Genomic DNA, 21,668 nt, shown 5'->3' with positions numbered 1-21,668 from the left:
GAATTTTTCGAAGTTAAACTGTTACCAGCGATTTTGCCTAAAGGGGTTTTTTGGTTTCGTTGTGTTGACGATATTTTTTATGTTTGGCCTATATATGAGAATCTAAATATTTTTTTGGAAAAGTTAAATAGTTTAGTATACTCCATAAAATTCACTATTGAAGAAGAGAATAACTGTAAATTGCCATTTTTAGATGTTTTAGTGCATAGAAATAATGAAAGATTTGTTTTTGATATTTACAGGAAAGCAAGTACAAAAATGATGGCTCCCATATTAATATTCGGGCACTCCCCAAGAGAAATTAGTTCCCTTAACTTTCAACTGGGTTCCACAAGGCACTAGAAGAGTGGGAAGACCCAGGCCTACATGGCTGAGGACTATGAAGCATGAAGTGGGATGGGAGATGATGAATGGGTAAGTATTGATTTAAAAGGTCAAAATAGAGACGACTGGCGAAATCTAACCGAGGCCCTTTGCGTCAATAGGCGAGGAGGAGATGATGATGACTATATTCTAGGGATATTTGACAAATTTGACACATATGTTACACGAGATCTGTGTTAGTAGTCCTATGAGTGGCCATCAATGCTTTTAATGTATAATCTTATTATTGGCAAATAACCTTCCAGTGTTAGTCATTGGAAAACTTATGTACAAAGACTGGCTTACTGCACTGACATTTTTTTCTCCATCATTGCTTTCTTTTTTTCAATTCAATAGATTTTACTTGTTTCCAGAAGTATTTCATGACATGCTTATCCATGAATTAGATTATTTTCAGATCATGAAAGTTTGCTGCAGTGAATCGAGCTACTGAACAGCAAGTACACTACAGTTATAGAGAACGCACCAAGAAACCGCATGAATTGAATGCAAAAACCAAGTTCTCTAGGATTACAGTTATCAATTCCATGGTAAGAGATGAGGATTATTTTTTATTTAATTTAAAAAAAATGCCCCTTTTAAAAAGTAACAAAGGATGAAGCTAGTACCTGGGTTAGAGGTCTGATCATGGAAAATTATCGACATTGTTAATGCAGAGTAAATCATACATACATACATATACCAAGGCACTTCCCCCAATTTTGGGGGGTAGCCGACATCAACAAAGAAACAAAAACAAAAAGGGGACCTCTACTCTCTACGTTCCTCCCAGCCTAACAAGGGACTCGACCGAGTTCAGCTGGTACTGCTAGGGTGTCACAGCCCACCCTCCCACATTATCCACCACAGATGAAGCTTCGTAATGCTGAATTCCCTACTGCTGCTACCTCCGCGGTCATCTAAGGCATCGGAGGCAGCAGCAGGGCCTACCGGAACTGCGTCACAATCGCTCGCCATTCGTTCCTATTTCTAGCACGCTCTCTTGCCTCTCTCACATCTATCCTCCTATCACATCTATCCTCCTATCACCCAGAGCTGTCTTCACACCATCCATCCACCCAAACCTTGGCCTTCCTCTTGTACTTCTCCCATCAACTCTTGCATTCATCACCTGTACATATTACACCAGATAGTCTGGCCTATTCTTTCCACATTCTTCTCTGCCTTCATGCACCTGACAATACTGAGATTACCAAACAATTCTTCTCTCCAGGGGGTTAACTCCTGCGCTGTTAATTGTTCAGTGGCCACTTTCCCTTGGTAAGGGTTGGAGAGACTCATTAGCTATCTTTAGTATCTCTTCTAGGAGAAGGACACTCCAAAGTCAAACTATTGTTCTTTAGTCTTGGGTACTGCCATAGCCTCTGTACCAGTCTTCTTCTGTTTCGGAATAGAGTTCTCTTGCTTCAGGGTAGACTCGGCAACACTATTCAATCTTTTTTTCTCTTCCCCTTAATTTTTTTAACTTTTTATAGTTTGTATATGCAAGATCTATTTAATGTTGTTACTCTTCTTAGAATATTTTATTTTAGTTGTGCATTATTTCCTTGTTTCCACTCCTTACTGGGCTGTTTTTTGCTATTAGCTCCCAAGGGCTTATAGTATCCTGCTTTTCCAAGTAGGGTTGTAGCTTAACTAGTAATAATGATAATTATAATAATAATAATCATTTGGAACATATGGACTAAGGTGTCATTGCTTTTTTTAATTCAAGCCCTACTGTTTTCAAAGGACATTTACTAAGGGCTCAGAAGAAACTGACAGCAACAAGGAATGATTAAACTTGAGAAGTTGTCTCACAAATTATTGTTGCCTGTGTGGACGCAACTTTATTCTTTGTTCCTGAAAGATCATTGGTCCAAATCTAAGGGAGTAAAGAAGTATTTTACTCTAAGTCTTGGTAAACGACCCAATAAAAAGATAAAAGTTCTATAAGGCAATGGTCTTATCATCGGAGAAGTTCAAAGTAAAAAAGGGATTTTGACGAAGGAAAAATCTATTTCTGGGCGAGAGACCTGTGCCGCTCCGTGAAATGCTCCTTTTGCATCATTTCTAAGGTATATAACTGCTATGAATTACCAGAGAAAAAAGTTGCATAGGAATGCCAGGGTTGAACCCAGCTCGCTCACCTATATAAGGTGTCGGTATAATACTGGGGCGTGATAAATTACAACCAGAGGTCTCGCGCCATTTAGATATCTCCTCCTTAATATCCCCGTACAGTGAGGTGCCGTTCAACACCCCCCACTGAATGCTACTACCACCATCTCAACCCACGCCAACTACGTCACTCCTTTTCGTAGCATCATCGCTTCCGCTTGTTGTGACGTTTTGGCTGTGTTTTTCGGTGTTTTTTCTCCGCTCTAGTGCAAGATGTCGGATGCCCAAGATTGGGAGTATACTGCATAACTTTTATAGTTCAGTAAAGTCATATCTTTCCCTTTAACTGCAAAACAGAAAGGTTTATAATTTAGTTGTTACCCCTTTAACCCCCTAGCTATTTGGAAATTTCCAACCCTTAACCCCCAGGGGGTTATTTTTTTCCCAGCACATTTTGCAGTATATTTTTTTTAAATTGCTCTAACAGCCTTAATTTTTGTCATAGAGAGGTCAGGTTGGTCTCATTCTCTTGGAAAATGCCTGAAGATTCTCAAAAAATTATCAAAAATATGAAAAAAAGATTTTTATAGCATTTTTTTTGCAAGGACGTACCGGTACGACCATGGGTGTAAAGGGATTGCTTTTGTGAAACGTACCAGTACGTCCTTTGGGGGTTAAAGGGTTAAGTGATTTTCTTTTTACTGGCTTCCCTTTGGCCAAGTTGCCCATTCCACAGGCCTCTGCTATTATAATTGAGTAATAATTGACTCTATGGTTTATAAATTTAGCTATTGGATGTTTACAAAATACACATTGTGTAACCTCCTGTGTAATGTTATCGAAACACTAAACCTATTTTGTAGTTCGCTGTGGAAGATACTATATTGAGTTAGTGACTGCTTTTTGTTTGTGGGGAGACTTAGAGACTTGTCCGTATGACTGATATGAATTTTATTTGTTAGTTTACTGTTTATAAAGTTCTGTAACTAATTTGGTATTGTGATCGACAGGTGCCCTGCAAATCAGCGGTCAAAGAGGGAACCGACAGGAAATGCCAGGAATCGGATCTTTTCAACCACAGGTTAAAGGTGAGTGCCACATGTAGCATTAGGTATGCTTTAGACGCAAAATATCTTGCTGAAGCATTTTTGTTTTTACTAATTTTTAATAGCATACCTGAATCCGATCAAAGAATCATACAAACATACATATACCAAGGCACTTCCCCCAATTTTGGGGGGTAGCCGACATCAACAAATGAAACAGAAACAAAAAGGGGACCTTTACTCTCTACGTTTCTCCCAGCCTAACAAGGGACTCAACCGAGTTCAGATGGTACTGCTAGGGTGCCACAGCCCACCCTCCCAATTGGAGGCAGCAGCAGGGCCTACTGGAACTGCGTCACAATCGCTCGCCATTCATTCCTATTTCTAGCACGCTCTCTTGCCTCTCTCACATCTATCCTCCTATCACCCAGAGCTTCCTTCACTCCATCCATCCACCCAAACCTTGGCCTTCCTCTCGTACTTTATAGATACGATTCTCAAATTATCCCGGCCCTTCCGGAACGGAAGGAGATATTGAGGAAGGAGAGGACTAATTGGTGAGGGACCTCTGGTCGTGGTTCTAACACGCCCCAGTTACTATACCAACACTCGGAGTGAGCGAGTTGGGTTTATTCCGGGCATTCCATGCAACTTTTTTCTCAGGTATATTTAGCAGTTCCGGTAGGCCCTGCTGCTTCCTCCGGTGCCTTAGATGACCGCGGAGGTAGCAGCAGTAGGGGACTCAGCAGTATGAAGCTTCATCTGTGGTGGAAAATGTGGGAGGTTGGGCTGTGGCACCCTAGCAGTACCAGCTGAATTCGGCTGAGTCCCTGGTTAGGCTGGAGGAACGTAGAGTAGAGGTCCCCTTTTTTGTTTTGTTTCTTGTTGATGTCGGCTATCCCCAAAAATTGGGGGAAGTGCCTTGGTATGTATGTATATTTAGCAGTATTTATACCTTAGAAATGGTGCTTTAAGGAGCATTTCACTGGGCGACACAGGTTCCTCGCCCAGAAATAGATTTTTCCTTCGTCAAAATCCCTTTTTTTTTTACTGATTCTTAAATTGGGCTTTCAAAGCATTAGTTACAGATTGAAGTACGTTTTATTATTATTATTATTATTATTATTATTATTATTATTACTTGCTAAGCTACAACCCTAGTTGGAAAAGCAAAATGCTATAAGCCCAGAGGCCCCAACAGGGAAAATAGCCCAGTGAGGAAAGGAAACAAAGAAAAATAATATATTTTATGAACAATGACATTTGGATAAATATTTCCTATATAAACTATGAAAACTTCAACTAAACAAGAGGAAGAGAAACGAGATAGAATAGTATGCCCGAGTGTACCCTCAAGCAAGAGAACTCTAACCCAAGACAGTGGAAGACCATGGTACAGAGGCTATGGCACTACCCAAGACTAGAGAACATTTAATGTCATTACGTTTTTCATGTGAAATAGTCATACCCAAGTGAGAAGTGGTACCCCGAGAGGTACTCTTTGAAAACACACACTCCCACAAATTGCCGAACCAGCTGGTTGTAGTTAGGAAAGGGGGATGGGGTGGGAAGGATTGAATCTGTGTGTGCACATCTATATAAATATTCAGACGTAGTTTATAAATAATGGAAATATTAACTACAGTATAAAACCTACTCTCTTGGGCTAGATTCTCTTGCTTGAGGGTACACTTTTCTATCATTTCTCTTTCGCATATTTATCAAGTTGTTATTGTTTATATATGAAAGATCTAATTTAGTGCTCTACTGTTCTTAAAATATTTTAATTGTTTACAACTGCTATGGAGTGAAGGAAGCTCTGGGTGATAGGAGGATAGATGTGAGCGAGGCAAGAGAGCGTGCTAGAAATAGGAATGAATGGCGAGCGATTGTGACGCAGTTCCGGTAGGCCCTGCTGCTGCCTCCGATGCCTTAGATGACCGCGGAGGTAGCAGCAGTAGGGGATTCAGCATTATGAAGCTTCATCTGTGGTTGATAATGTGGGAGGGTGGGCTGTGACACCCTAGCAATACCAGCTGAACTCGGTTGAGTCCCTTGTCAGGCTGGGAGGAATGTAGAGAGTAGAGGTCCCCTTTTTTGTTTTTGTTTCTTTGTTGATGTTGGCTACCCCCCAAAATTGGGGGAAGGGCCTTGGATACGTATGTATGTATAACTTCTCAATTGTTTTCCTTTCCTCACTTAGCTATTCTTCCCTGTTAAATCCCTCGGACTGGTAGCATCCTGTTTTTGTAGCTAGGGTTATAGGTTAGCTAGTAGTAGTAATAATATGCTACCGACTAGTATCCCCCGAATATCTCGTTTAGGTCAGTCCAGTCATTTATCATACCCTCTCGGTTCTGTTGGTAGCCATGTCTACCATGCAGAGGAAATGGCGAAATCTAGTAATCATTGCTGGCAAAACATAAAGCTGGGCTTGAAAGTGGCCCAGTGGTTACTTTAGTAGGTTGGCCTGGGCACCAGCCGCCTGTTGAGATACTACCGCTAGAGAGTGATGGGGTCCTTTGACTGGCCAGACAGTACTACATAGGACCCTTCTCTCTGGTTACAGTTCTTTCCCTTTGCCTACACAGACACTGAATAGTCTGGCCTATCCTTTACAGATTCTCCTCTGTCCTCATACACCTGACAACACTGAGATTACCAAACTATTCTTCTTCACCCAAGGGGTTAACTACTGCAATGTAATTGTTCAGTGGCTACTTTCCACTTGGTGTGGATTTAAAGGCTCAAGGGATGGTCATGAATGGCACAGACAAGGGACAGTGACAATGGCCTATACTTCATGGCAAATGAGATAACATGTTCTTTTCAATTGTTGGACAATTCGATCTTCAGTGGTAAGCCTACTGCCTTTGGGTGGAAAGTTTTATAATATGTGTGTCCATTTTGTATAGTTTTTCCACACTGATATAGTATTATTATTACTATTATTATTATTATTATTATTATTATTATTTCATACATACATACATATACCAAAGGCACTTCCCCTAATTTTGGGGGGTAGCCGACATCAACAATGAAACAAAACAAAAAGGGGACCTCTACTCTCTACGTTCCTTCAGCCTAACCAGGGACTCAACCGAGTTCAGCTGGTACTGCTAGGGTGCCACAGCCCAACCTCCCACATTATCCACCACAGATGAAGCTTCATAATGCTGAATCCCCTACTGATGCTACCTCCGTGGTCATCTAAGGCACTGGAGGAAGCAGCAGGGCCTACCGGAACTGCGTCACAATCGCTCGCCATTCATTCCTATTTCTGGCACGCTCTCTTGCCTCGCTCACATCTATCCTCCTATCACCCAGAGCTTCCTTCGTCTAATACTAAATCGGTTTAATTTTCAAGTTTATAACCCAGCCCTTATACAATTTTCTAAATTAGGCCTATCAAAATGTATTGCATGGAAATTATAATGGTCCCTCGGTGTGTATCGTCTGCAGACTTTATGTACCTGTTACTTTGCCTATCACTTGCAGCTCTACAATAATTTGTTGTTAGTTCTAGAACTCTAAAAGTTGCACCACTTATGAGAACTAGAGGGGCACTCAGTAGAGCTTCCTGGTTCCAATTTTAACCCCTTTTACCCCCAGACTATTTGGAAATTTCCAACCCTTAATCCCCAAGGGGTTATTTTTTTCCCAGCACATTTTGCAGTATATTTTTCTTAAATTGCTCTAACAGCTTTAATTTTTGTCATAGAGAGGTCAGGTTGGTCTCATTCTCTTGGAAAATGCCTGAGTTTTCTAAAAAAAACTATCAAAAATATGAAAAAAAAATTGTATAGCATTTTTTTGCAAGGACGTACCGGTATGTCCATGGGGGTAAAGGGATGGGTTTTGTGAAAAGTACCAGTACGTCCTTTGGGGGTAAAAGGGTTAATCACAGAGTAATGAAACTTGCAGGGATTAACTGATATGTGAAAAGCTGGAAATGATTGAATTTCGGAAGGTCGAGGTCTAAAGTCAAGCAGAAGGTCAAGAAATAAGCTGCTGTGACGGAGGTCTGCGCTCTACTTGGTGCCACTCTAGTCATTACTGTTATAGTCTATTGAACGTGAGGTGATAGATTCACTTTTACAGCTCCATGAAAAAAAGGGCCTGGTTCACTGCATTTAACCCTTTTAACCCCAAAGGACGTACTGGTACATTTCACAAAAGCCATCCCTTTACCCCCATGGACGTACCGGTACGTCCTTGCAAAAAAATGCTATCAATTTTTTTTTCTTCATATTTTTGATAATTTTTTGAAAAAATTCAGGCATTTTCCAAGAGAATGAGACCAACCTGACCTCTCTATGACAAAAATTAAGGCTGTTAGAGCAATTTAAAAAATATATACTGCAAAATGTGCTGGGAAAAAAATAACCCCCTGGGGGTTAAGGGTTGGAAATTTCCAAAGAGCCTGGGGGTAAAAGGGTTAAAACATGTACTTATTTCATTACTGTTATAATTAGAGTTAGTGAAGTTCAGGCTACCATTAACACTGTTAGCAGCAGGTCCAATTGACTTGGGCCTGAGAGTCATGATATTTTCTGTATTATTATTATTCCTTGCTAAGCTACAACCTTGGAAAAGCAGGATGCTATAAGCCCAAGGTCCCCAACAGGGAAAAGTAACCCACAGAAGAAAGGAAATAGATAAACGATATAAGAAGTAATGAACAAGTAAAAATTAAATATTCTAAAAACAAAGTTAAAACGATCTTCATAATAAAGCAATCTTCAGCCCCTCATACCTTTAAGGAGGATTTAGTCGATTAGCAATTTCCACAAAACTCTAAAAGTTCCTTGAAATTTCAACAAATGTAACATTCCGATATACGATCACAAATCCAACGGAAATCGTAAATCTGTGATATTGTATCCATTGTTCATAATGAAATACTAATAAAACATTATATAATGTTATGCAGGAATAAGATGACATTTGCAACATGAAGAGAGACTATTTGTTGACGTTTGCAGCTGAAAATCATTGGCATGTGAGTTAGGTGAAGCCTCTATGGCAGTGGTTCCCAAACTGGGGGGCGCCTCCCACTAGGGGGGCGTGAGGACGATACAAGGGGGGCGTGAAGTCATCTGCTCGAAATTACTTGTTTAATAGAATAATAAAATCATTAAAAGAACAAATATCTGTCATTACATACATGCATCCATCTCACTAAATTTGACCAGAAATTGTGCCTTAGTCTCATAAGTATTTCCAAAAATTATATGCCATGTTTTCAAATTATCTATTCTTAAAATTGCAACTCAATTTTGTCAATTTGCTAGTGTTCAAACTTTTTTTCGCTCACTTTGAACCAAATGTTTCGTTTTTAGTTACTATTATTTGTTTGAGTGGCTTTCATTATTAAATTGTAATACAAACAGAAATCTGTTTTCCTGTACAATGCTAAGAAATAAATGTAAGAATCATTTCATATAAAAAAAAAAAAAGACGAGTGGGGACGTACGGGTCTACTGGAAGCAAAAAGGGGGCGTCAGGTAAGATAGTTTGGGAACTACTGCTCTACGGGCTGCAAGATTGCAAGAGCCCGTGTCTGGCCAAAAGGGCCAGGCAATCTTCAACAGGTGAAGCCTACTCTAGGCCAAAACTTAATAGAATTCGACTTAAAGTTTCTTGGAACCTTATCAAGTTAAGTCGAGGACTTAATGTACACACAACCATCAGGTCGTCATTAATAGTCTCGCCTCGTTCCTTATGTGGCGGCAAAGCTTTATCTGTTGTAGCTTTTTTGTTGACCAGGCGGACATGGGTCTTTTTATAGTTTATTTATGACATATCTGTTTTTGATGATGTTAATAGTTTATATATGTCATGTCTGTTTTGACGTTACTTATTTTAGAATGATTTATTGTTAATTTGTTCTCTTCATTTATTTATTTCCTTATTTCCTTTCCTCACTGGGCTATTTTTCCCTGTTGGAGCCCCTGGGCTTATAGCATCTTGCTTTTCCAACTAGAGTTGTAGCTTGGATAGTAATAATAATAATAATAATAATACATCAGCATTCTTATCTTCCCTTTATGAGTATGTATATGATTTCCATAAAGCTTAAACTCTGTGATATATCCCTAAGGTAATATCGTCTCATTAACTTGTTAGCTTCTACTCCGTCATCTCAAGCCTCCGGTTTTATTAGCCCATGGGAGAGACTATGAAAACAGTTTGTTAGGTAGTCATACAGTTTGTTTTGTTCTTGTTAAATTAAACTCATTTGGCCGTTTGTCAGCGTGTTTATCATATGTTGAATGCGAGTTGAAAATGTTCATTGTGGCCAAAGTGTCTTTCTGTATATAATAATTATTGGCATCGCCATCGAATGGTTTTGCCAATAACCTTGGCTCGTAACCTGTTGGCATATTCACGGCGATAAATAATTAGCATCAAATACTCTCTCTTCAAGGATGCGTTGGATAAATTAAGATAAAGGAGGTTGTAATGAAACTGGGTCCTTCTCTCAATGCTTTATTTGGAACTAAGAAAATTTACAATCTGCTCAAATGAGTTAGGGCGCTTACATGATTAAAATGGATAATGAAGTACAGTATCAGAGAAAAATGACAGAACAGTAAAGCCAGTCTTTGATTATTCTTACCCATTGCAAGCTATTCTGTGGAACAGCAACATTTTCCAAATGTCCAGCAATGCTCTAATGTAGGATTTTCCATTTCAGGAGACCCCGATGATGATATGCACTTCTTCCTCGAGGCAAGATCCGGAGAAATGAGGTCAAGCAGAGAAGAAATTGCCAGAATAGAAGAAGCTAAATGGCAGAATGTTTGAATTGAAGGAGTAGATGTCGAAATAGTTGAAACGATCACAATTGGAAAGTTGATATATTCATTGCAACCTAACATATATTGGCTGTATTAATATGATTCACTTTTTTATCAAGAACTATCTCTTAAACGTTATTAAGTGAAAGTGTGATTGGCTTTATAGGTTAAAATGTTAACCAAATCTTGTGAGGGTAAGGGTATGATTAATTAATTTGTATTGTAGTGCCCGGTGATTGGCTTAAGGCGTAAATTTTATATCCAATTCATTCTTTTTTTTTATCATATTAATCCCACTGTACTGCATGGTTGTCCGCTCAAGTCAACTTTTTTCCATTTGTCCATTGCATCTTCCCCCAGTCGCACTAAAGCCATATCCCCTCTCGCCACGTCCATCCGTCCGATCTGCTGTCGCCCGACAATCCTCCTCCTCCTCCTCCTCCTCCCCATCACTGGCATGTTCTTAGCTCTCTTGATTGGTTCCACCTCCTTCTTATTACATGACCTTAGTATATCAGATGAGCTTCCCTAGACTTTACTCTTTGTCTAGGTTTTTCAATCCCTTAGTCATTTCTATTGTTACCTCAGATTTTCCTGCAGCTTTATATGTAATTTTCCTTCTTTATAGCATTCTCAACATTACTTGATGCATAGAAGAAGGAACATTTTCCTGTGTTTCTTACTCCTTCTTAGTATTAAATAGTTGTGAGAAATAGTCTTACCCCATCTTCTTTTGTCTTCTACCTCAAGTGAGATCTCCTACTGCTATTCTTTAGATTATCTTCTCCCCTTCTGGTGTTCCCATTATCGCATATTTCTCTCCTGGTTTCTCATTTTGCAATCTCTTCATTTCCCTCTTTGTCCGTCTATATTCTTCTCTTGATTGGTGGTTATCTTTTTCCCACTGTCGTCTGGTTATACTTTTTTTTTTTTTTACCGGTGTTTGAACCTCTTGTTTTCGCCACCATGTTCTTTTTCAAAGTGCTGTATACAATTTGGCTTCCCACACACCTCTGCTGATGCTGGTACCACTATCTCGTAACATGCCATATCCTTTCAGGCAATTCTGACCTTCCATTTATGTATCTCTTCTCTGGCTCCTTCCACTTTGCCTCTGAACTCTTGTACCTTATACCCCCCTTTAGTTAAGTTTTGATCCTATTTGTGGCTGGGGTCTTTCCTTTCCTTATTGCTTTCAGCCTGAAATCTGCCACTACCAGTTTATGAGGTTCTCTGGATTTATTTGTAATCTTACAATCCGTAATAGTTTTCTTGGCTATCTATCACAAAGTCAATCTTTGAAACATTTTGTCCATTTTATAAGTTACTCAATGCCTTCTCCTTTTCTCAACCTTCTGTATTCATGACAATTCATAGCTTCGGCTAATTCCATCAATCTTTCACCTTCCTGATTGTTTCTTCCAAAACTCTTATCCCCAGATAACACTAGCAGTTCACTCCTTCGAGATCTTCCTATGTATTCTAGTAGTTTCCCTCTAAATTCATCCTGTTTTTCGCCACTCCTTTAAGGGACACATGCCGAGAGGATATGCCATATTATCTTTCTCATGAGCTTGATTTCTTACATTTTCCTGCAAATCTGAAAGTAGATTAATTCCTACCACATTTCTCCTTGTATTTTCCCTTGCATAGTAAACTTTATATCCTTCCCCAAGATTTCTTGCACGTTTCCCCTTCCGTTTTGTCTCCTGTATACATAAAAATCCTTCTTTTCCTTCTATGCATGACATCCACTGACTACTTGAGTCTAAGGGACAGTGTAGAGAGATTTAATAAGTTTGTTCCATAGGGTGCTAATAGTATAAAAGGATTATGAATTTGTCAAGTTGAGTGTACAGCCCAAAAAATATATACAGTGATGAAGACCTGAGAAGTTTTCTTTCATTAATAAACTAACAATTCTTTTGGAATTTAGCAGTTGTTTCAAAAACCCTCCAGACACATAATCCATAATTGTATTTTGTTCCTACACAAGTTCAAACCCTCATTATATATGTACGAGTTTACTCCTGAGTCATTTAGTTACGACCAGAATTCAAGTTGTTTGATTCTGATAACATTGTATGCTTACTAACTGCCTCACCCCTGTGTAGGAGTGGCCGAGTTAGCGAGACGGCGCCATTTGTCTCCTGGTCTCCCTAGTAGACGTACGTGTTTACTACCGCTTCCTCGCTATGATTTTGTTTGTGCTTTATGTACGAGTAATTACGAGAGCTGTTCAAGGTAGTGTGAGACTTTTGAAGACCAGTTTTAGATGTTTTTCATCTCAAGTTCCTATTTTAAACCAGGTTCTCCATTGAGACGACTTCCACAGTTTTAGCTGCAATTCAAAGGTGGAGATAAGTTGTAAATACCTGTGCTCTGTCAGTGGGCTGGATCAGGATTCAATAACTTAATCTTTGTAGAAAATATTTATATTAATCTTTGCCGCTCTCAAACAAAAACAACTCGACTACTTCCCACCAAAGTACATAATGTCAGCATATGTTAAAGATACTGAGGTACACCAGTTTTATAGAGAAAATAGAACTTGGACATTTTTAGTGCAGACACTAAATACCTCAAGTTTGGTACAAGACAGAATTTGTCGGTTTGAGTTTTGTTTTGAACGCTCCTCACTGAATGTTTTCAGAAGTCACAGCCCCAGTAGCAGAGTGGTTATTATTATTATTATTATTATTATTATTATTATTATTATTATTATTATTATAAGAGTTATTACTTCCTAAGCTACAACCCTAGTTGGAAAAGTAGGATGTTATAAACCCAAGGCCCCCAACAGGGAAAATAGCCCAGTGAGGAAAGGAAATTACTACAAGAGAAGTTGAAGAATAATAACATTCAAATAAATCTTTTGTATATAAACTATAGAAACTCAAAATAACAAGAAGAGAAATAAGATAATAGTGTGCCTATGTGTACCCTCAAGCAAGAGGAAATTTTCCTTTGAGACACTGAGTGCTTCCAAACAATTGAGTGGCCATTCTTTGACGACCGTCTCGTGGAACTTCTTAACGAGGCTCGGGATTGTAGTCTATTTTGAGAAGTCCTGTTTGAATCAGACTCTGTTAATGTTTTATCTGGGAAGGACGATAGCCTCTTTCTTTCAGGGCTTTTATGTTGAAGCGACTTACAAAATTTCTGCTTGTGGTCAAAATATTGAAGGAATAAATGTTGTTTTGTTCTATAATTGGTTGGTCCTGTAAAGAACTATGCCCTCTGGGAATACATTGCTAATGCTCGATTGGGTTGAATCTAAAGTCTGCTTGGTATAGGTCATTCATTTACTTTGTTAACCCTTTTACTCCCGGGCTATTTGGAAATTTCCAACCTTTAACCCCCAAGGGTTATTTTTTTTCAAACATTTTGCAGTATATTTTTATTCAAATTGCTCTAACAGCCTTAATTTTCGTCATAGAGAGGTCAGGTTGGTCTCATTCTCTTGTAAAATGCCTGAAGTTTCTCAAAAAATAAAAAATATGCTAAAAAAAAGTTAGCATTTTTTTGCAAGGACGTACCAGTACGTCCATGGGGGTAAAGGGATGAGTTTTGTGAAACGTACCAGTACGTCCTTTGGGTGTAAAAGGGTTAAGCTTGTTGTACAAGATTTTTCATAATTCTGACCATTCTTTGCATCCGATTTTGTTAACCTAATGCCCTATGTATAGTAAGAGAAATCGATACCAGTTTGAGGCTCGAGGTGAGGATGGCAGGTTCATCCTTGCTAAGATTCTTGGACATGATGTGTCCTACCATGCTAGTAGTATTTCAAGCTTCATTTCAGAAGCAGATCTTCTGAACGATATTTAACTTTCAAGATAACATCTTTGCTTTTATGGTTTTAATTGAATATTTTATTTTTTATTCACAATAAACGATATCGGCGTCAATGACCTTAGATGTCAGGATGCCAGAAAACTTAGATCAATCAATCAATTGTAATGTTAGGTATGCAGTTAATTCTAATAGCCAGGCCTTTTCCATCCTTAGTCTCAATACTTCACAGTATTCTAGAAGTTTTTATTCCAGCTGTGACTAAGTTGTGGAATGATATACCTAATCGGGTAGTTGAATCAGTAGAACTTCAACAGTTCAAACTTGCAGCAAATGTTTTCATGTTGAACAGGCTGACATAAGTATATTTTTATAGTTTATTTATGAAAGATCTATTTTAATGTTTTTTTCTGTTTTTAAAATATGTTATTTTAATTGCTCATTACTTTTTTTGTAGTTTATTCCCTTGTTTCCCTTCCTCACTAGGCTATTTTATCCTGTTGGAGACCTTGGGCTTATAACATCCAACTTTTCCAAGCTTGGATAGTAATAATGATAACAATAAATTTGAAAATGGTTTCTGTTTCAAATAAGAATTAATGGAAACTTATAGGAGAGGTTTTTTTATCTCATTTTTTTATTCTCTAGGTACTGGTTCCCCATCATTATGTTCTGCGATGTGTCTGTTGGAATGAGGTTCTACTTTGGAGATTAATTAGCTCTTAGGAAATTTGCCAATTGTAGTCTCACAAAACGTATTTTGAACGAAGCGAAAAATCTTTTTTTGGGTGAGATAGCCATGTCGTCCTGATGGAAGTTCCTATAGGGTAGCTTCCTTGGGTATATTTGACTACAGTGATATTCCCAGAGAATTTACCTTAAGGTACCCAGAATTCTAACTCCTGGAGCAAATATCCCTAAATAAATGAACCAGGGATATCGCGAAATATCAGAGGACGTATTCTTGACACGCCACATAGCAATCTGCACCCTGAACAGAATTAACACTTCGAAGGGGTCAAGTGGCAAGAAAACGAAAAACGAGAAAGAAAGGAGAGCCGCTCGTAAGGTACCTCTCCTCTCTCGATTCGTATGCGTGCATAGCGCTGCCGACAGCGCCATCTGTATACCTTTTTGCGTAGCTCAACAACTCAGTGTTTTCCCTGTGTTATCTCGTAATTCTAGCTGTGTTTGAGGCACTAGTTCTGTCACACAATCTAGTTATATAAGGGTGAATGTTGTGCACTCGGATCTCACGGCAGTTTTGCCATATATAAAACGAGGTACTAATGATTTAAGAACTTTTTTATCGTCATGACAGAGGAACTTTTAAGTTTCGCCGAAGCAAGGCAAGTCTTCCTTCTTCCTCATTCTGTGTTGGCATATTTTTCTTTTCATTTCAACCTCTTGTTTAAATTTTGGTGCTGAAACATACTGTACCTCCACAGCGTATAGGAAGTTGGAACCTCTTCTAGGAGGCTGAAAGACCATAAAATTTTAAATAATAAAATAGTAGATCATAAATAAGTTTTAATGTATTACAGGGCATGTAGGAGATTTATATTTTCACATTACTGTTCATACCCACAAAGTATGTGGTCCATTATCTGGATGGAATGACCACATGCGCACTTGGCGGAGGTGTCGAGACTCCACTTATGAAGATTGTCTCTAGTTCTTCCAACTCTAGCTCGATTCAGAGTAACCTAATGCTTTCTACAGAGGTTTGTTCCATAGGGATGAGAGTCACAGGGGCTCTGGATGGCTTCACCAAGTGGGCTGTGGTCTGTTTTTCTCTCCAGCATTCTAGGCGGTAAGTTGCTGATTCCATGGGCTCGAGGCTATTGGTGGTTATGAAGCTCATACGGGATTTCAATCTGTCTAACCACCCGGTGATTGTAGAGCGGGTCCGTTTCATCTTTCTCTTATTTTTGGGTCTTTCAATGAGCTGTTTGGCAGATGTTCGGTGGTACAATGCCTTCCAATCTATAGACTGCTTGGAATTCCAGTGAATCCTCCCTTAACCTTGGAAGTTCTGGTCATTCTCAAACTATGGCCAAGCCTAACCCAACCTCCTGTAGTCATTCTAACATTAATAGCGTTTCATTCAGTAAAAATGTGAGCCTACGCATGCTCGCCACTGAATTGAAACCCTCGCACACAGAATCAAAATCTTTACCTTCTATACTTCTTCTGCAGCCAAACTTTTTGCAATTCCATGATCCTAGTCACTATGAGACAGCTAGATTGAGAGGCAGAAGACCGAGCAGGTCTCGTATGACTTGTGTGGACGGCATGGCATATTGTATGATTCCCTTAAAATCTGAGAAGGTGAACAAAGTTTCAATCAATTTGAATTGTTTTCATCGTATTTCAGATAACAGCCATCGCCGTTTACCTGTAAGCTTAGCCACTAACTCATCTCGCTATAATCGTATTGGGGCTAATATAGTTGCTAGTACAGTACATCCAAAGATGATACAATTCTACACGCTCTTTAAGCTACCCCTGTTTCAAAGGATAAATACATACATACATACATATACCAAGGAACTTCCCCCAATTCTGGGGGGTAGCCAACATCAACAAATGAAACAAAAACAAAAAAGGGGACCTCTACTCTCTACGTTCCACCCAACCTGACAAGGGACTCAACCGAGTTCAACTGGTACTGCTAGGGTGCCACAGCCCACCCTCCCACATTATCCACCACAGATGAAGCTTCATAATGCTGAATCCCCTACTGCTGCTACCTCCGCGGTCATCTAAGGCATCGGAGGCAGCTGATGTTCACAAGGATTCCCCAGCAAGATGGGTAAATCAGGAAGAGAAATACAGAGACAGACAATGAGAGTGGGGAAGCATCGCCTTTTCAATCATTGCGGGGATAAAATAATTAACGTCCTCAGCTTGCAACCATTTGGAGCTACAAACACAAATCGAACTGGAATAAATCTCGGTTATTGTATCAAAAGTTTGTACTGTACAGTATACTGTAATAGGATCATTAAGTACTATAATAAAACAAAATTATATCACCTAATACAGTAAGCAAAACAACATTTGCAATAATCTGGTATTTATTTTATATGTAACGGGACTACAGGTATTTGTTGGCTCTTGGAGCTGGAAATCATAGGCATGTGACTTAGGTTAGGTCTACCCTAGGCCAAAATTGAACAAAATTCAACTTGAAACATCTTGGAATCGATTAACTTCGTAAGTTAATAACCTTCTGTTTCTTATTCTATCAAATCGTAGAATGGGTCAACTTCCAAGATAGTTTTCGCACCTTGACTCCAACTTCAAAATGGACAGATACACAGAATTGTCTCAAATTCAGAAAAAGACTGGAGATTCTGGTTCACGATTACGAGAGAAATTTGCAGATTGAGCCACCGAAGTACTATGTCTTTGTGTTCTATATGATTAACCCTTTTACCCCCAGGCTCTTATTTTTTTCCCAGCACATTTTGCAGTATATTTTTTTTAAATTGCTCTAACAGCCTTAATTTTTGTCATAGAGAGGTCAGGTTGGTCTCATTCTCTTGGAAAATGCCTGAATTTTTTCAAAAATATTATCAAAAATATGCTAAAAAAATTTTTATAGCATTTTTTGCAAAGACGTACTGATACGTCCATGGGGGTAAAGGGATGGGTTTTGTGAAACGTACCAGTACGTCCTTTGTGGGTAAAAGGGTTAAGAGATGAAAACGGTTATGTACTTCTATGGTTGGTTCAGTATCGGTATGTATTTCCATGGTAGGTTCAGTATCGGTATGTACCAACATGGTAGGTTCGGTATCAGAGACACAAAACTAAAATTGATTTCTGCTCGTATCTCAGTACCTCTGTTGGATGGAGTAAACGATGATAAATTAGTGGCTCGAGTAGAAAATAGAACTTGAGCCAATGTCCTGACGTCAGTTTCTAGAAATACCCAACCTTCCTGGCCAGCGTCGTGGTGAAAACTGGCCAAACCCCAGACATGAATTGATATATCTGAGGCCTTTTTTCTGCAGTTGATTAGAAACGGCTGTATTTGGTCGACGGACTTATGAGTAGGTCCTTTCATTGAGGAGATATCACAGCAAAAATTATGCTAAAATAGACATTCCAGAAGGTTTGCCAACCGAACTCAAAGACCTTATCGTAGAACAGTGTGACAGTTACTTCAACCGAAGGCCGGCAGTGAGGGTACACTCGGGCACACTACTATCTTATTTCTTTCCTCTTGTTTTGTTAAAGTTTTTATAGTTTATATAGGAAATATTTATTTTAATGTTACTGTTCTTAAAATAGAAAATGGCTGTCTGCTAAAGAGGGTGATGAATGCAAGAGTTGATAGGAGAGGTACAAGAGGAAGGCCAAGGTTTGGGTGGATGGATGGAGTGAAGGAAGCTCTGGGTGATAGGAGGATAGATGTGAGAGAGGCAAGAGAGCGTGCTAGAAATAGGAATGAATGGCGAGTGATTGTGACGCAGTTCCAGTAAGCCCTGCTGGTTCCTCCGGTGCCTTGGAAGACCACGGAGGTAGCAGCAGTAGGGGATTCAGCATTATGAAGCTTCATCTGTGGTGGATAATGTGGGAGGGTGGGCTGTGGCACCCTAGCAGTACCAGCCGAACTCGGTTGAGTCCCTTGTCAGGCTGGGAGGAACATAGAGAGGAGAGGTCCCCTTTTTTGTTTCATTTGTTTGATGTCGGCTAACCCCCAAAATTGGGGGAAATGCCTTGGTATATGTATGTGATGTTCTTAAAATATTTTATGTTTCCTTGTCTCCTTTCTTCACTGGGCTATTTTCCCTGTTGGAGCCCCTGGGCTTATAGCATCCTGCTTTTCCAACTAGGGTTGTAGCTTAGCAGGAAATAAAAGTAATAACTAAGGCAAGGCCCCTGATCATGTCCAGGCCAGAGCCCTGAAGGTGTGTCACAGGGGTATCCTGCTGATAACAATTTTTTAGGGCATTTAAAGGCTTCTTGTGGCATTATTTTTTTTTTCTAATACAGATGAAATAATGACAAATCCACATACAGAACCTGGTTGAGGTGACAAAAAAATCGTATTTTTTCCAATAATTTCTATTTTTGTGTAATACAGTATGCCCTCTTTACATGTTATATTGGTGTATGTTTATCCAGTCAGGAAATTATTGTAGTTTTTGTCAAAGCTCATGATCATTTTCACCATGTTTACTTTGAAAATAATCACTATTTTTTTAAAGATTTGTCAAGGAGGGAGGTTTTGGTAACTGCGCTTGTTAGAGTGACACGAGGCTAAAATGCATGAGTTTCGCGGAGGATTTAAAATGCCTGAGTCTTACGCAGGATTTAACATGCATGAGTCTCATGCAGAATTTAAAATGCGTGTCTCACTCAGGATTGAAAATGTGTCTCTCATGCAGGATTTAGAATGCGCTTGTCTCACGCAGGATGCATAACAATTGACAGGTACGCGACTGGCTCGCCTTTTACTCATTTTGGAAAGAGAACAGCCCAACCCTTGGGTCTTGGCTTTGGTCAAAGAAGGCTACTGAATACTGTACCAACCGGCCTTAATCGAGAAAACCATTCCTCTATACAAGTCATCTTACTTATACAGCAAAAGCTCAGTTACTGCAAATAAAAATTACAAATCTCTCGGAGAAATATGTGATTGAAGAGATCTTAAATCCTCCCCCAGGGTTCTACAACATATTCCTGGACACAAAAATTAACGAGGATGGAGACCAGTTTTGGATGTGTTGTCACTCAAGTTTACATACTGTACATACATACATATACCAAAGGCACTTCCCCCAATTTTGGGGAGTAGCCGACATCAACAAAGAAACAAAAACAAAAAAGGGGACCTCTACTCTCTACGTTCCTCCCAGCCTAACCAGGGACTCAACCGAGTTCAGATGGTACTGCTAGGGTGCCACAGCCCAACCTCCCCCTTTATCCACCACAGATGAAGCTTCATAATGCTGAATCCCCTACTGCTGCTCAAGTTTACAGTGCTTGAAAAGTTTTCTTTTTAAACACCCTAAAAGTTCTTGGAGCGATCAAACAAAACGATCGCTTGTACGCAATAGACGGATGCATGTTTTAAATTCAACAAATAGTTTCATATTGCAAATGCCCATCTTACTTACTGCCCTCCTTTATATAATATTTTTTATTACAATATTTCATTTTGATTTTTTGATACAATATCCGAGATTTATTATTTCAGATGAATTTATGTTTTTATCTGAATGTTCGTAAGTCCGAGGACCTGTATTTGAACTTAACCTGCTCCTTTTTATTTCCATACTCACCTGGTGTTCATATACTTACCCCACCTCCCCTCCTCCAGCCACTGATTCATAGCAACAAAAGGAGGAATAATGTCCATTTAGTAACTGTTTGAAAGATACAATAGTTCCCAAACAAATTGGTGGTATAGATCCCAAATATAGTCCTCCTATACAAGTTAAAGACCCAAGCTAATCACTGTACGTAGACAGATGTAACTAGCCTAGCTTACAAACATATAAGTGGAGTATGGGATGGATGTAGTTTGCTGGAACAGGTGTAAACTTTTTACTTGTCAAATCTATTTTATTTAGGGGGAAAATATAATCAATTGTAGTCTGAAATACTTATTCTTATGGTAAGTTAGAAATAGAGCAGTCTAAGGGTGGTCACAGGTGGTGTAGGTACCCCGCCTCACCTTAGGGAAGGAGTTGGCTCCTAGGTTAGGTTAGGTGAGGAACCTTAGGTAGTGTTCTTGTTTGTTTCCTTTTCAAAAGATTATTCTGTCATGATTTTTTAAAAATTAACATTAAGATAATTTCTCTCTCTCTCTCTCTCTCTCTCTCTCTCTCTCTCTCTCTCTCTCTCTCTCTCTCTCTCTCTCTCTCTCTCTCCTGCTGAGCATGGTCTTCACATATACTCTGAAGTTGTGAACTATTGCAACTTTTTTTGCAACAGTGTCTGCAAATATTATAGGGTAAACCTAGTTTTAAGTGAAGCCTTGGGTCAATTTACAGTCATTTAGTTATACATTCAATGATCTAAATTAATTAAAGCAATTCAGATAGCTCAATAATGATAATTTTAATTACAGCAGTTGAAAATTGATATAATTCTCATACTATTATGTTGGTTAAATATATCACCAAATATTAAGGCTTAGCAATATGTTAATTCCTTCACTACCATTTAGGGTATGGGGAAAATTTTATGTTTTAACAGCTTCTTAAAGTATGTTTATTACAATTACTGGACACTTCCACCTTCTCTTGGATGGCATAAAGAAGACAATGCTGTAAGCGTTAATGAGCTTATGGAATTAATTGGTTATTATCATTATTATTATTATTATTATTATTATTATTAGCTAAGCTACAACCCTAGTTGGAAAAGCAGGATGCTATAAGCCCAAGGGCTCCAACAGGGAAAAATACTCCTGTGAGGAAAGGAAATAAAGAAATGTAGAAAAACTACAAGAGAAGCAATGAACAATTAAAATAAAATATTTTATTATTAGCTAAGCTACAACCCTAATTGGAAA

General features: G+C 38.9%; 1 long non-coding RNA gene across 1 annotated transcript; it reads left to right on the top strand.

Moving 5' to 3' along the window:
- The first annotated feature begins 247 nt into the window (after nt 1-247).
- On the top strand, nt 248-12,271 carry LOC137636011 (uncharacterized). The gene is made up of 4 exons (XR_011042884.1): nt 248-414; nt 782-914; nt 3,495-3,572; nt 10,234-12,271. It is a non-coding gene; the product is annotated as an uncharacterized lncRNA (long non-coding RNA).
- Nucleotides 12,272-21,668: the final 9,397 nt, after the last annotated feature.

The sequence above is a fragment of the Palaemon carinicauda genome, unplaced genomic scaffold, assembly GCF_036898095.1.
Source record: "Palaemon carinicauda isolate YSFRI2023 unplaced genomic scaffold, ASM3689809v2 scaffold210, whole genome shotgun sequence".
NCBI lineage: Eukaryota > Metazoa > Arthropoda > Malacostraca > Decapoda > Palaemonidae > Palaemon > Palaemon carinicauda.
The sequence above is the reverse complement of the archived record's forward strand: the minus strand, read 5'-3'. Positions and strand labels throughout refer to the sequence as shown.